Source organism: Rattus norvegicus, chromosome 2, assembly GCF_036323735.1.
Source record: "Rattus norvegicus strain BN/NHsdMcwi chromosome 2, GRCr8, whole genome shotgun sequence".
NCBI lineage: Eukaryota > Metazoa > Chordata > Mammalia > Rodentia > Muridae > Rattus > Rattus norvegicus.
The window spans coordinates 66,021,346-66,037,071 of NC_086020.1; the positions used below are offsets into that span (position 1 = coordinate 66,021,346).

The 15,726-nt window shown below is 37.0% G+C and overlaps 1 pseudogene; it reads left to right on the plus strand.

Moving 5' to 3' along the window:
* Positions 1–3,219: 3,219 nt before the first annotated feature.
* The window catches only part of Dpp3-ps3 (dipeptidyl peptidase 3, pseudogene 2), a 56,135-nt pseudogene continuing 43,628 nt past the window's right edge, over positions 3,220–15,726 (plus strand).

Consider the following 15,726-nt stretch of genomic DNA (forward strand, 5'->3'; position numbering starts at 1 on the left):
AAATTCTGGCAAACCGAATTCAAGAGCACATTAAAACAATCATCCACCATGATCATGTAGGCTTCATCCCAGGCATGCAGGGATGGTTTAATATACGGAAAACCATCAACGTGATCCATCATATAAACAAACTGAAAGAACAAAACCACATGATCATTTCATTAGATGCTGAGAAAGCATTTGACAAAATTCAACACCCCTTCATGATAAAAGTCCTGGAAAGAATAGGAATTCAAGGCCCATACCTAAACATAGTAAAAGCCATATACAGCAAACCAGTTGCTAACATTAAACTAAATGGAGAGAAACTTGAAGCAATCCCACTAAAATCAGGGAGTAGACAAGGCTGCCCACTCTCTCCCTACTTATTCAATATAGTTCTTGAAGTTCTAGCCAGAGCAATCAGACAACAAAAGGAGATCAAGGGGATACAGATCGGAAAAGAAGAAATCAAAATATCACTATTTGCAGATGACATGATAGTATATTTAAGTGATCCCAAAAGTTCCACCAGAGAACTACTAAAGCTGATAAACAACTTCAGCAAAGTGGCTGGGTATAAAATTAACTCAAATAAATCAGTTGCCTTCCTCTATACAAAAGAGAAACAAGCCTAGAAAGAAATTAGGGAAACGACACCCTTCATAATAGACCCAAATAATATAAAGTACCTCGGTGTGACTTTAACCAAGCAAGTAAAAGATCTGTACAATAAGAACTTCAAGACACTGAGGAAAGAAATTGAAGAAGACCTCAGAAGATGGAAAGATCTCCCATGCTCATGGATTGGCAGGATTAATATAGTAAAAATGGCCATTTTACCAAAAGCAATCTACAGATTCAATGCAATCCCCATCAAAATACCAATCCAATTCTTCAAAGAGTTAGACAGAACAATTTGCAAATTCATCTGGAATAACAAAAAACCCAGGATAGCTAAAGCTATCCTCAACAATAAAAGGACTTCAGGGGGAATCACTATCCCTGAACTCAAGCAGTATTACAGAGCAATAGTGATAAAAACTGCATGGTATTGGTACAGAGACAGACAGATAGACCAATGGAATAGAATTGAAGACCCAGAAATGAACCCACACACCTATGGTCACTTGATTTTTGACAAAGGAGCCAAAACCATCCAATGGAAAAAAGATAGCATTTTCAGCAAATGGTGCTGGTTCAACTGGAGGTCAACATGTAGAAGAATGCAGATCGATCCATGCTTATCACACTGTACAAAGCTTAAGTCCAAGTGGATCAAGGACCTCCACATCAAACCAGACACACTCAAACTAATAGAAGAAAAACTAGGGAAGCATCTGGAACACATGGGCACTGGAAAAAATTTCCTGAACAAAACACCAATGGCTTGTGCTCTAAGATCAAGAATCGACAAATGGGATCTCATAAAACTGCAAAGCTTCTGTAAGGCAAAGGACACGGTGGTTAGGACAAAACGGCAACCAACAGATTGGGAAAAGATCTTTACCAATCCTACAACAGATAGAGGCCTTATATCCAAAATATACAAAGAACTCAAGAAGTTAGACCGCACGGAAACAAATAACCCTATTAAAAAATGGGGTTCAGAGCTAAACAAAGAATTCACAGCTGAGGAATGCCGAATGGCTGAGAAACACCTAAAGAAATGTTCAACATCTTTAGTCATAAGGGAAATGCAAATCAAAACAACCCTGAGATTTCACCTCACACCAGTGAGAATGGCTAAGATCAAAAACTCAGGTGACAGCAGATGCTGGCGAGGATGTGGAGAAAGAGGAACACTCCTCCATTGTTGGTGGGATTGCAGACTGGTAAAACCATTCTGGAAATCAGTCTGGAGGTTCCTCAGAAAATTGGACATTGAACTGCCTGAGGATCCAGCTATACCTCTCTTGGGCATATACCCAAAAGATGCCTCAACATATAAAAGAGACACGTGCTCCACTATGTTCATCGCAGCCTTATTTATAATAGCCAGAAACTGGAAAGAACTGAGATGCCCTTCAACAGAGGAATGGATACAGAAAATGTGGTACATCTACACAATGGAATATTACTTAGCTATCAAAAACAACGAGTTTATGAAATTCGTAGGCAAATGGTTGGAACTGGAAAATATCATCCTGAGTGAGCTAACCCAATCACAGAAAGACATACATGGTATGCACTCATTGATAAGTGGCTATTAGCCCAAATGCTTGAATTACCCTAGATCCCTAGAACAAACGAAACTCAAGACGGATGATCAAAATGTGAATGTTTCACTCCTTCTTTAAATGAGGAAAAAGAATACCCTTGGCAGGGAAGGGAGAGGCAAAAATTAAAACAGAGACTGAAGGAACACCAAATCAGAGCCTGCCCCACATGTGGCCCATACATATACAGCCACCCAATTAGAGAAGATGGATGAAGCAAAAAGTGCAGACCGACAGGAGCCGGATGTAGATCGCTCCTGAGAGACACAGCCAGAATACAGCAAATACAGAGGCGAATGCCAGCAGCAAACCACTGAACTGAGAATAGGTCCCCCGTTGAAGGAATCAGAGAAAGAACTGGAAGAGCTTGAAGGGGCTCGAGACCCCAAAAGTACAACAATGCCAAGCAACCAGAGCTTCCAGGGACTAAGCCACTACCTAAAGACTATACATGGACTGACCCTGGACTCTGACCCCATAGGTAGCAATGAATATCCTAGTAACAGCACTAGTGGAAGGGGAAGCCCTGGGTCCTGCTAAGACTGAACCCCCAGTGAACTAGACTATGGGGGGAGGGCGGCAATGGGGGGAGGGTTGGGAGGGGAACACCCATAAGGAAGGGGAGGGGGGAGGGGGATGTTTGCCCGGAAACCGGGAAAGGGAATAACACTTGAAATGTATATAAGAAATACTCAAGTTAATAAAAAAAAAAAAAAGAATTTAAGAATGCTATTTTCTATTTCTGTGAAAGACACTGTGGCAGTCTTGATGGCACTGAGTTACTTTCGGTGAAGTGATCATTTCTCTAATAGTAAGTCAACCACAATATGTCCTTTCGCTTTTGTCAGAAAAGCATTGGATCATGAAGAAGGAATTTACTGTAGAAGGAAACTCCTTAAACACCTTGCTTTTGTCTTGAGTAGAAATACATTTTCTTGAATTGGATTTGCGCTGTCTGGCTTTCTGTGACACTGATTTCAGCAGTACCATACAGAACATGCCCTGGCAAACAAATCCGACTATGCGAGCGGAGGTACTTCCGCAACAGCTCCCGCAGTCGTTTCCTGAGCCTATTATCAGCATCAGTGCCAGTTATTTGATACAAAGCCCAAAAGACCACTTACATGGGAACATAAACCAACCATTTTTGAATTGTTATCTTTGATGTAATCTAAAAGGAATCTAAAATTACTTAAATAATCCAACTTCAATTCTTAGCATAATCTTTTCTTTTGGTCTAATTTTAAGTTATCAAAGTGATACTGGTACAGAAAAGTCAGAAACCAAATTTCTCATGGGATGCATGATAAATGGTTTGCCCATATTTGATCATGGCCTATGAAATGAAACTCAATATTTTCATAATTTATTTTAAAATTTACTTCTTGGTTTAATTTCCTTTGTTTCGGTCTTTTCCACCAGAACTTTGCTATTTAATGATTCATTTTTGAGAACTTTTATACCACAGCTTCCACTTAATGGGAAACTAAGAAAGTAAAAATCCAATTTCAATATAATTAATAAGCAGAACTTTTCTAAATTATACCCCAGACTTTGGAAAGAAACAGTGAATTAGAAGGTTAGTATAAGTTAAATGATTAGCTATCACTTTCCCAAATAATATCTCATACTGTCATAGTGATGGAAGTGAGAACTGGATAAATACTGATTTATTCATCTTTCCCTTCCTTTTCTAGGGGCATGGTTTCTCGAATTGTATAACTGCATAAGCACAGTGGTGCACAAACACAGAAAAATAGACTTGACATAGGCATAATAAATTTTGACATGTAAGTGTGTCACTATTGGTAACAAAATATATTATAAATATTCTTCAGCTTCTTTGAAATTGATTATTTTTTTAAAAAAATGATTATTTTAATAAGCCAGGCATAAATTTGTATAGAAATGAATATACACAAACTATCAGTAATAAAACAAGAATCAACTGAAAACACTATGGGCAATGGAAAAGGTGATTTAGTTGTACTGACATCTAAGGTGTAATAGAGCTCTACACAGCCAAGAATATTGGCTCCTAAAGCTTAAGGAGAACAAAGATGTCTCCATCCACAGATAAGAAACAAAGAAACCCTGCCTAACATTGTGTCATTTTAAGTTTAAATCTATGAAAACTATAACAGAAACAAAAGGGAGAGACAGAGAAAGATAAGCGTGTGAATATCAGGCAGCACACAGATAATACAAAGGAATATTGAATAATAAAAGCAATCTGAAAAAGAAATAGAGCTAATAAAATCATGTGGAGAAAACTGCCATCTACATGTGGAAAGATTACTCTTACCCTGTATACCAATCAATTTAGGTAGAATTAAGATATAAATACTTTTAATAGAAAGCTTATAAAGGACAACTCAGTATAGAATATTCTTCATAGACTATGGTCTTTTATAGAAAAGGACCAATGATCAACAAGTATAATCATGAAATAAATTGTACTAAAAAGTTCTTAGTAGATTATGGATTCCTCTTCACTGCAGAAACCATGGTCTACAGAGTGGGAAAATAATAGCTTGCTATATATTTGACAGAAGGTTGTATTTAGAATATACAAAGAATTAAAAATATCCAAATCCAAGTAGTGCAATCAAACTATTTAAAAATAAAGGATATGAACAGAAAGTTCCCTGAATAAGAAATGTAAATGGCTAAGAATTATTTTAGGTTAAAATATTAAAGAATAAAAGAGGGCACAAAATCTGAAATCTGTGACCATGTTTTAAAATACCTGTAATATATTATTAGAATTGCAGTTGAAATATGTGAATATGAGTTGACATTAATATATCTGATGTGCAAACTTATGGCTTTAATTGTTTATTAAAATAAAGAAAATCTCTACAAGATGAAGCATATTAGAACAGAAAAGCATGTAAATAATGTATTTTTATTTTATTTTCAATGAAGTTAAACAGAAAGCAATCTAAGATGAGATGTAGTCAACATAGTAGTTATTTGTATCAAATAAATACATTATTGATAAAAAGACTCGATACATTAAAACTTACAAGAAAAAGGGAGTAATAAGTATGGAGATATAGTAGAATCAAATACTATGTTTCTCTTGAACTGGTGATTATCAGGAAAATAAGAGAAATAACTCTCTGAGTCATTAACTCTCCAAACACAGTTCTTCAGGGCACAAACAGTTATTATAATAATGAACTCATAATTGTTGGATTGTGTGATCTAGGGCAGCAGGATCCTGGCCCTTGGAATGATCAGTAACGGAGGGGTGAAGGGCTCATGGGTCCCTACTCTTTCCTGCTGAAAAATAAGCCACCAAGAGATCCTACAAGAATAGTCATTGCCTTCTGTTATCTTACCGCTGCTTAGCCTACATATCTCCATTGAATAGCTCTCTAATTATGATCACACAAATTGCATGTATTACATTTTGTTCTGAAATTCTACTAGTAAGTGTGTTTTAAAGTTTTCCTGAATAATTTTCCTGAGCATTTTGTGGGAGATATTGCACAGCTATATACATTCCCAACAAAAAATGTCTTTCTTTTGCTTAAGGAATAATTATCACTCAAGCATGGATTCTTAGCTACAGATGGTATTTCCTTGATATTCTGTGGAAGGTGATAACACATTTTCTTAAACAAAAAGTAGCAGAGACATAAAGGACACCACTGACAGTAAGTTACAGTCCTGATGTGGGGAAACCTGAGTGACCTCCAAAGGACCACCAAGAAGCCAAATCTGCATGCAATCACAGCAGGGTTGTCATTCACAAGGTTGAGCTTGTAGTTTAATTTATTCACTACCCACAGGATGGCTCTTGTTGAGAAAAATCTCCAGACACTCACCCACTCACCAGGACAAGGTTTTTTAGGAAATGACAAGGTAGAGGTGAGTGATTCTAAGCTGGCAAGCATCTAATTGGATAGCTACTGTGGCCTTTAGCATAATTGGCTGGTGCTGGGAGCCAAACCATACACTTACCTTCTGCTTTCCTCGTAATTGGGGGGTTGTTAGGCAGAGGCGGGCCTGTGACCTGGAGGTGAGATTTGCTAGGGATTAACCCGGAAACAGGTGCTAGACACTGGGCTGGATTTGTCTGGGGAGAATAACCTGAAGATGCAGGTCTTGTTAGGGGTTGGCTGGGCTAGGGAGAGGTTTGTTTAGTTGGGGGTAACCTGAAAACTGGAGCAAATTAGCTTTCTTCCTGTTAGTTTACTTGAGTTTAAAAAAGGTCAGAATTTCTAAAATAGAGTCTGAACCCAAGAGATTTGGTTTTTCAATCCTATCTCATTATTTCCCTCTTGGGGATGGAGTTCTTTTAAATTACTACAGTTTTGTAAAGCTTCAACTGGGAAGCAACGTTGTGTCACAACTATTATATGTATGTGCTCCTGTTAACCAGCTGTGTGAGAGAGAAGTACATTTTTATTTTGTTGGGATCAGCCACCAAAAGATTAGGGATTTTAATATCAATTTATTTGTTTTACATTAAGCAATGTTGTCCTAACTACAAGGAAAATTCATAAATGTAGTACTCACCAGAATACATTTAAAAATGTTCAGAATCCCAGGGATCATTTGGATGCTTATCGAGTACACTTACAAATTTATCTCCTAATAAAGACAGATTAAATTAATTCCAATTTTATGTAGGAGTATCAACTGTGCATACTTAAAGGAAAGAACAGAATTAAATGGTAAATGTGACTATCCAAAATGCTTTCTAAAAGCAGACTCTCCTCTCAGGCGCCTTGCCTCATCCTGTCTATCAGCACACTGTGACTTGAAAAGGTAAAAAGGGAAACAAAGTTTTGTTTCTCCAGGGATGCTTACATCCGACTTCTGTTTTTAATGTTTTTCTGTGTGTTGCTGTGGGGATCTGGGAGCCTATTATTAAAACTATCTGTAAACCTAAGGGGAAACAGACAATCTGGTGATGCAGATGGGAGCTGTGTGATGGGAATAAGCAGTAAGTGAGGAGGAGTTCAGTGAGATCCTACTACAGAGAGAAGGCAGGGCACCACTTTCCTACAGATGTCTATGATTCTATAAACTACATTTAAACTTGTGTTTGTTATTTGCCATTGATCTCAGGCAGTAACATAGCAAAAGTTGCAAAAAGAACAGCAATAGCATCAACTAACATGACTTTCAAAATTAAAATTCCTTCACAAATTATGCAAATGCATGAGTAAATTCTCACAGGTGCCTGTCAGAATTTCACTAAAATAAAGAAGGAAGTAAGCATCATATACCTATGATGCTAGATACAGAACACACTTATTTGTGCAGAGATACATTCCCTGCTGTCATTAAATCCAAATGAAGAAGTAGATAAATATCGAAAATAAGCACATTTTTTCTGAAGTATGTTTAAATAGTGATAGAAATAGTTTTATTGAAATATTTAGCTATATAACATGATCTGAAATGCTCTTTGTCTATATAAACTCAATTACATATCGGGAGGGAGTGATAACTGAACAGAAGAGTAGAGATGTCAATGGTCTAAGTGATGCAAGTAGTCCTGTTAATATATAGTTTTTTTCAAGCTTGAGAGAAGATTTTTTTATCCATTTTACTTAATTTTCTTAATGTTAGCCGATTTGCACAGCTATTGAATGAATAGCAGTGACACCAAAAAGCCTCACGTTATTTCATATAAATAATTCATTTTTAAATATTTACATACTATGATGAACAACTTCAAATTATATAGTATAATAAAGTAAAACAAGTTGTTGGTTTATATTTTTTCATGTTACATTTTAAATATGAGTTGATGATTTTGTGTACTAATTTTTTTTTGCCCAAGGAAGCATAATCAAGAAATCATCCCAGCGTGCTTAAAATTATGGCAGTCATGCATATGGTAAAATATTGGAATGATGTATAAAATAAATACTATTCCTCAAGTTTGATTTGTATGTGACGTGGACATTATCCAGTATTTCATTATGTAATAAGTACTGTACCAATCAAGAAACACATGCTCTAATCCAGGAAGATGAGTAACTTACTGTGGCAGATGCTTGTTTGACAAAGTCATTATCAGTCTTATACCAATATTTTTTCTCTGTGTCTAGCTTACCCTATCTAAACTTCATTAGCACTTTGGGATATGTGCAGATTTCTCCATCTGGAATTGAGCTTTTACAACTCATTCTCTGTAATTTAGAAAAATCTGCACACACAGCTGGCAAGTAAATTTTATAAAATTCTTTATCATAAAGTTTAAAATTTATGTAGTGTTGCAAACATTACTAAAACCTAGAATATTTTCTTCTTCTTCTTCTTCAATTTTTTAAGATTTCTAAATTGCTTCTAAGTTTTAAGAAGGAAATGACAAGATGTTTAATTATTGCCCTGTTTGCAAATCTCTCATATTTAAATTTGCATGAGGATGATTATTCAAAGCATGACATCATTCTGTGGTGCTTGGTGTTGTTTCAGATTTTAGATAATATTTAGCCATGTCTATCAGCCTGATCATCTCAAAATATTAGTGTTAAATAATATCAAGTTTCTAAGGATTTAAGAATCTCTTAAAAGGCCCAGGAAAGGCCGACACAGGGGTATGTCATAAACAGGTGGCTTGTAAGAATTAAGAAAAATCTTAATACAATACTTTAAAGAAAATAACTTCTACTATTCCTAATAAAACTACTCAAAGCCTTCCTTATAATGCCAGATTTGGGGTCCAATTCCTTGTAACAGAAAATAATCTGTAGTGCTTATTTCATGGCATCTCAAGGTTATTATTTAATTATTATTCATGTGAGAAAAAATATTATTAGCAATATCATGGATCCAAGAAATTTCATCTGATAAAGATTTTTGTAAACCACTCCTTTAGATCTAATAATTTTCATTTCCATTATTTTTTATTTAATTTCTTTTACTCATTCTCTTTACATGTCAATTATTACACACCTCTCCATCACCCCCTCCCATACTCATTTCCCCATCTTTCCAATTCCTTCTCCTCTGAAAAGATGGTAACCTCTGAGTGTCCCCCAAACTGGCACTTCATATCTCTGCCAGATTAGTTGCTTTCTCTCCCACTGAGGCATATAGGTCAGCCCAGCTAGTTGAACATATCTCACAGACAGGCAGCAGATTCTGGGAGAGCCCTGCTCCAGTTGTTAGTGAAGACCCACATGAAGACCGAGTTGCATATCTGCTACATATGTACAGGGGGGACATATGCGTATGCGTTTTGGTTGGTGATTCAGATTCTGGGAGTCCCAAGGGTCCAGGTTGGTTTACTCTGGTGATCTTCCTCTGGAGTTCCTATCCCCTTTGGTGCCTGCAATCAATCATCCTATTTTTCCCTAAGAGGCCCCAAGCTCCATTCAACCTTTGTCTGTGGGTGTCTGTATCTGTTTGAGTTGGGTCCTAGGTGAAGCCTTTCAGTGGACAGCATTCTGCTGTCTGCAAGCATAATAGAATATTCATAATAGTGTTATGGATTGGTGCTTGCTCATGGGATGAGTTTCAAGTTGGGTCAGTTATTGCTTAAAGATCTCTATCTGTTCTTTAAGCAGATTGTATATTCCAGTATTTCTTTAAGAGATTCATTCATTTCCTCTTCACAGGCCAGTATCATCATTATATGTATCATATAATGTATCACCAGTATATCATATTATAATTTAAGGTAATTTTCTTGTGCTTCCCCTGTGTTAGCATATCCAGTGCTCGCTGTGGTGGAGTAGCTGTGCTTTGGTGGTGTCTTATTGCCCTGGGTTTGGTTGATTGTGTTTTTTCGAGGGTCCTTTAGCCATCTGGATGGTTTTGGTACTTAGATGTTCTTTTTGTATGAGGTTTTGGGAGCAGGTGAACCTTGATGGCCCTGGTAATGGCAGGCCTCTGATGTGTATCCTTGGGCTATAGGGTTCTGGACCTGCAGTTCTTCCTGTGTGGTTCGGGAGCCTCAAGTCTGATGACAGAGAGCAAAGAAGTACTAGGAGAATGGAAGTCCCCCTACAATGTCAGTCTGTTCAGGACAGCTTGGCTTGACCGAGGATGTAAAGAGCAGGGAAGATGTGTGGGGTAAGTAAGCCTTACTTATATCGTTTAGTGCCTAGCCTGGCTTGGCCTTGGTGGGGTCAGAGTAACATGGTTCCTACCCCTGGGTCAGGAACCCAGTGTGTGCCTCCACAAGTGCCAATGGCTGCTGTGTGCGTAAGGCTTGTTTGTGTATTTATTTGCTGGAACCAGTACTAGCAGTGGAGGACACTTTCTTTCTGAGGAATGCAGTCCCTGTTAAGGTCCATGACACCATGGTAATTAGAAACAGCACAAGTCCAGGATGTGTCTATCTCTCAGCAAAGTTGTAAACACTAAGACCTTTAGAACAGCACTTAAAGCCATGGGAAAATATATAATTTTTGTACTATGTAAAAAGTAAGCATGCAATATGAACTATATGAGGGGCTTCATGAATCTAACGGGACAAAAGTACCTGCACACGAACCAATTCCTTAGAAAATTACTAAAGAAGAGGATAAAGAGATTTAGGCAGGGGTAATCTTAAGAGATCACACCCAGCTATGTTTTCTGTGTTGTACCCCAAAGTTACCTGGCAACAGTGAGATGTGCCTGACATACTATAAAAAGGGCTGTTTACCCGTCTTCACTCTCTTATCCTCTTATCCTCTTATTCTCATACTCTTTTTGTCCTTCTCTCCCGATTCCTCTCTTCCCCATCTCTCACCATGTCTTCCTGGCCAGCATCTCTCCTGTCTTCTCTCCCTGTCTTCTCTCCTCTTCTCTCCACTCTGCTCTCTCCAACCTCTCTCTCTCTCTCTCTCTCTCTCTCTCTCTCTCTCTCTCTCTCTCTCTCTCCTTCTACCCTTTCCACCTCACTATGTAATTGCACCTCTACCACATATATCCTTGTTCTCTTTTCTTTCTCTCTTTCTCTTCCTTTCTTTCTCTCTTTCTCTTCCTTCCTTCCTTCCTTTCTTTCTTTCTTTCTTTCTTTCTTTCTTTCTTTCTTTCTTTCTATAAGACACAGCACTTTGTTTATGCTTAAAAAGACAAGTAGATTCTTGAGTTCTGGATCAGCCTAAGACAGATCAAGGTTAGGCTCAGGTACAGTGGGGTTTACTAGATACTGATTCATAAGATAAGGAAAAGGAACCTGGGAGTAAATGACTGGATTGTTGCGTTAGATAAAAGAATAGACCTGTGTTCTGCAGAAGATGAGCTATCCAGAGGGATTTTTCTTTTCTTTTTCCTTTCTTTTCTTTTCTCTTTCTTTCTTTCTTTTTTACTCTTTTTGATAAAAACAGAGAACTGCTTGAAGAACTGACACAAGCAATACATGAATACAGGACATGAATACAGAGATCTCTTATAATAGACAGAGAAATTTCCAGAAAGAACATAGAAGCAGACTGGAAAAGCTGTATCAAGCAGAACACAGGCTGTCAGCTTGGACCAACAATTTGATTTCTTGTCCTTTTCACTGCTCCAGATGCCCCTTCTCTCAGAATCCATCTCCTTGCTGAGGCTAGTCTTTGTCATTTCAGGAGTCTGATGAAGGTGGCGGGGCGGTGGCAGGAGAATGGAGGTCACCATGGGATTGCAAGCTACTCAGGGCAACTTGGCTTGTCCCAGAGTGTTGAGCCAGCAGGGAATATGGGTGCAGCGAGGGAAGCTAACCTGTATGTTTCTGTAGGCTCAGATCTGATGAAGGTGTGGGGAGAGGCAGAGGGAGAATATCTTTTCCTTTTTATAAAGAATCTGTAAGTAAATATTCTGGGCATGGTGTTCACTTGATGATCTTTGGGACTTCTGTTCTTTTCCCTGCCCTTAGTTCTCAGTTTTTTTCCTTTTACCAAATCTTATAAAACATGTAAAGCAGGGTTGGGGATTTAGCTCAGTGGTAGAGCACTTGCCTAGCAAACGCAAGGCCCTGGTTTCAGTCCCCAGCTCCGAAAAAAAGAAAAAGAAAAAAAAAAAACATGTAAAGCTATAAACAGAGACAGGACCATAGACCGCAGACTAGACATGAGCGAGACTTATTTTAAATGTGGTATTTTATATGTGTTAATGCTTTGTGGTAATTTAGTAAATGCAAATGTTTTTGGGTAACAATACTCATAAGAAAACACATGTAAACTATGGGATGATGATTCAAGATAATGATACATTATTTTTATTTTTCCTAATTTATTATTTATGTGGATTTTATTAAATAAAATGATTCTGAGAAATACCTAAGGTGATAAAAACGGTAGCCGGAGTCCTACCTGACTTTGGGGCAGCCTCAATTTCATACAGAGCATTATCAAGATATCAACAGAGAACAATCACTCTTGATTGACCATAAATAAACATGACTAACTGGAAGTATCAAATAACAAGGCACCAAGATAGCTGAAAACCTTAGAGTCCACTCTGTTGAAGACATCTCCTTACAAGGGCTGTACACACCTATAAGATGCCAACTATCCAGAGTTGGAATTTAATTTTCCATTTAAAGAAAAGGTATAAAATGCTTTTGTCTAAATAGATATTCTGTTTCCTTCTATTAAACAAAGATTTGGACACACACACACACACACACACACACACACACACACACACACAGACTGAGGCACTGGAGAGAGGGCTCAGTGCTTACAAGTACATAACTATCCATTCATATGACATAGTTTCAGTGCTTGACACCCACACGGTGTCTGTATATTGTGTACATGCATGCAGTAAGGTAAAACTCTCCAATACAATAAATCATTTTTATAAATAAATTTTAAATAGATGAATGTTTAAAAAATGGACAATAAATCCTTTGTCTTGGTTTATTTCATTGTTTTAAGACAGGGTTTCTTTCTGTATCCATGGCTGTACTGGAACTTTCTCTATAGACTAGACTGGTTTTAAACTCAGAGAACCACATGCCTCTATTTTTGTACTGCTGTGAATAAAGACAAGTGGCATTGCTAATACCACCAGTTCAGTGATATTTTTTTCCCTAAGGATACATTCAAGTAGATAATTTTCCCCTACAAAATAGGTTAAGAGGTTTTAATACAATATGTTTTATGTTAGTATAATGGTTGTTTGTCTCAACTAGAAACAATCCCCAAAATTTAGGAATATTTGGTTTGGGAATTCCTAGTGAAATATGTCTCAGCATAGTGTGGATTCATCTTATCCAAAATTGAAGTTTTTTCCTAAATCTAGCTTTTAGAGATTAAGATTATCATGTAAAAAATAAAAAGCAATACACAAGTATAATGGACTTGGACTCCTTTAGTTTTGAGTAGTGAAATCTATGTATCATTTTCTCATACAAAACTCTTAAAAACTGTAATAGCTCAGATTTAGTTGATGTATCTGCAATATATTTTGGAAAAAATTTAAATATTTATTTGGAAAAATATTCAACATATGTGCCAACTCATAAATATAAAAAGGAATTTTTGTAATATATACCAAATTATAAAGTAAAATATTTGTGAATTAAATATAAGTGTAAAATTTATGGAGTTTCAGTGATAAAACAACACATTTTATTTTATTCTCATTTAGCCAATTCTTCATCATAATAAAAATAATCATAGTTTAATGCAAACGTTTATTTTTCTACCTTTTCTTTAAATTTTCCTTTCTGGGCAAAGTCAATTAGACATTTTCCTACTCTCAACAATGGCCATTATGCCTATTTCAGGGTAGAATTTTATTATTTATAGGAAAACCTAAGCTCTTTTATCTCAATCTTATTAAATTACTTGCCTGATTATGTAAATTGTTTTAATAATGGTATAACATAAAATACATAATATTACCAACAACTAATTATGCTATAAATTGCATCATGCCATGTTTGCTATTTCAATTTTCCTCCTCGGCCAGGAGGTAGGAAATTTGTAGCTAAGTACTCAACGGATAATTACTTTAATAAATGTGCCATACCTAGCATGTATTTTCAAGATCCTGTTCACTAGAATAATTGTAACTTTGTTACAGGAAGAAAAAAAAACAATAACTTGATTCTTCCATACCAAAAGATAATTGAATTTTTAAAACTATAGACTTTAAAATGAAAGGTATTAACTGCTTTGCAACACACTCATATATTCTGAGTAAAACGATATTAGCTAATTAGTTTTTAACTTTCGTATTGTATGTAGCTTGTCCTAAGATTGCTTTAACACAAAAATTGAAAGTAGAAATGATATTATATATACATATGAATACAAATATATGAATCATCTCTTTTGTGCAAAGAACTCTAGACATACTTTATATATGCACATAATCATATACTACTCAGGTTAAAGAAAAAATAATCTACATAACACAAAATTCCTTGCCTTTTTTTGTTTCATTTTTCCTCTTATGGTAAGTACCCTGTCCAACAGCAAGAGAAGGAAAGGAGATGATTTGTTTGTAGGATGACATCATTATGTAGCAAGTTGTGTCCAGGATAAGAGGAAGCCTACCATTGGATAAGAAGGAAAAGTAGCCAGGGAAAAGTCTAGGAAGGGAGAGGAGGAGGAGCCAAGAGATGACAGAGCAGAATAATCCAGATCCAGGTGGACTAGGTCAATTTTACTTGTATACATGGACGGTTTATGTCTTTTTAAATTGGCAGTGAATTTATTGTGTGGATGTATTGTGAATTGAGAAGTTAACATATAAATCTAATTGTTAAACTACAGGTTTCCAGAGCTTTGATCTTACTGGGCTACAGGGGATGTGAGCAAAGTTCCCAGTGACATAGCCTGAGCACACAGATTCCACTGATCACAGAGTGGGAACCAGTTTCCACTCTTTTTTATTTACATTTCAAGTTTAAAACGCTTTCACATTTTCCCTTCCATACGCCTCCTATCTCTTCCCCCACCTGCTTCTTCTATGAGGGTGTAGCCCTACAACAACCAACTCCCCTTCCCACCCTGACATTCCCCTACACTGCGGGGTCCAGCCTTGGCAAGACCAAGGGCTTCTCCTCTCATTGGTGCCCAACAAGGCCATCCTATGCTACATTTGCAGCTGGAGCCATGGGTCTGTCCATGTGTATGTACTCTTTTTTTAGTGGCTTAGTGCCTGGAAGCCCTGTTTGGTTGGCATTGTTGTTCTTATGGGGTTGCAAGACCCTTCAGCTCCTTCAGTCCTTTCTCTAACTCCTCCAATAGGGACCCAACTCTTAGTTCAATGTTTTACTACTGGCATTCGCCTCTGTATTTGTCATGCTCTGGCTGAGCCTTTCAGGGGACAGCTATATCAGGCTCCTGTGAGCATGTACTTCTTGGCTTCATCAATATTGTCGAGCTTTGGTGGCTGTATGTATATGGGCTGGATCCCCAGATGGGGCAGGCTCTGACTGGTCATTCCTTCAGTCTCTGCTTCAAGTTTTTCTTCATATTTCCTCCTATAAATATTTTTGTTCCCTCTTTTAAGAAGGACTGAAGCATTTGTACTTTGGTTATCCTTCTTCTTAAGCTTCACGTGGTCTGTGGGTTGTATCTTGGGTAATTCGAGCTTTTGGGCACAATCATTTATCAATGAGTGTGAT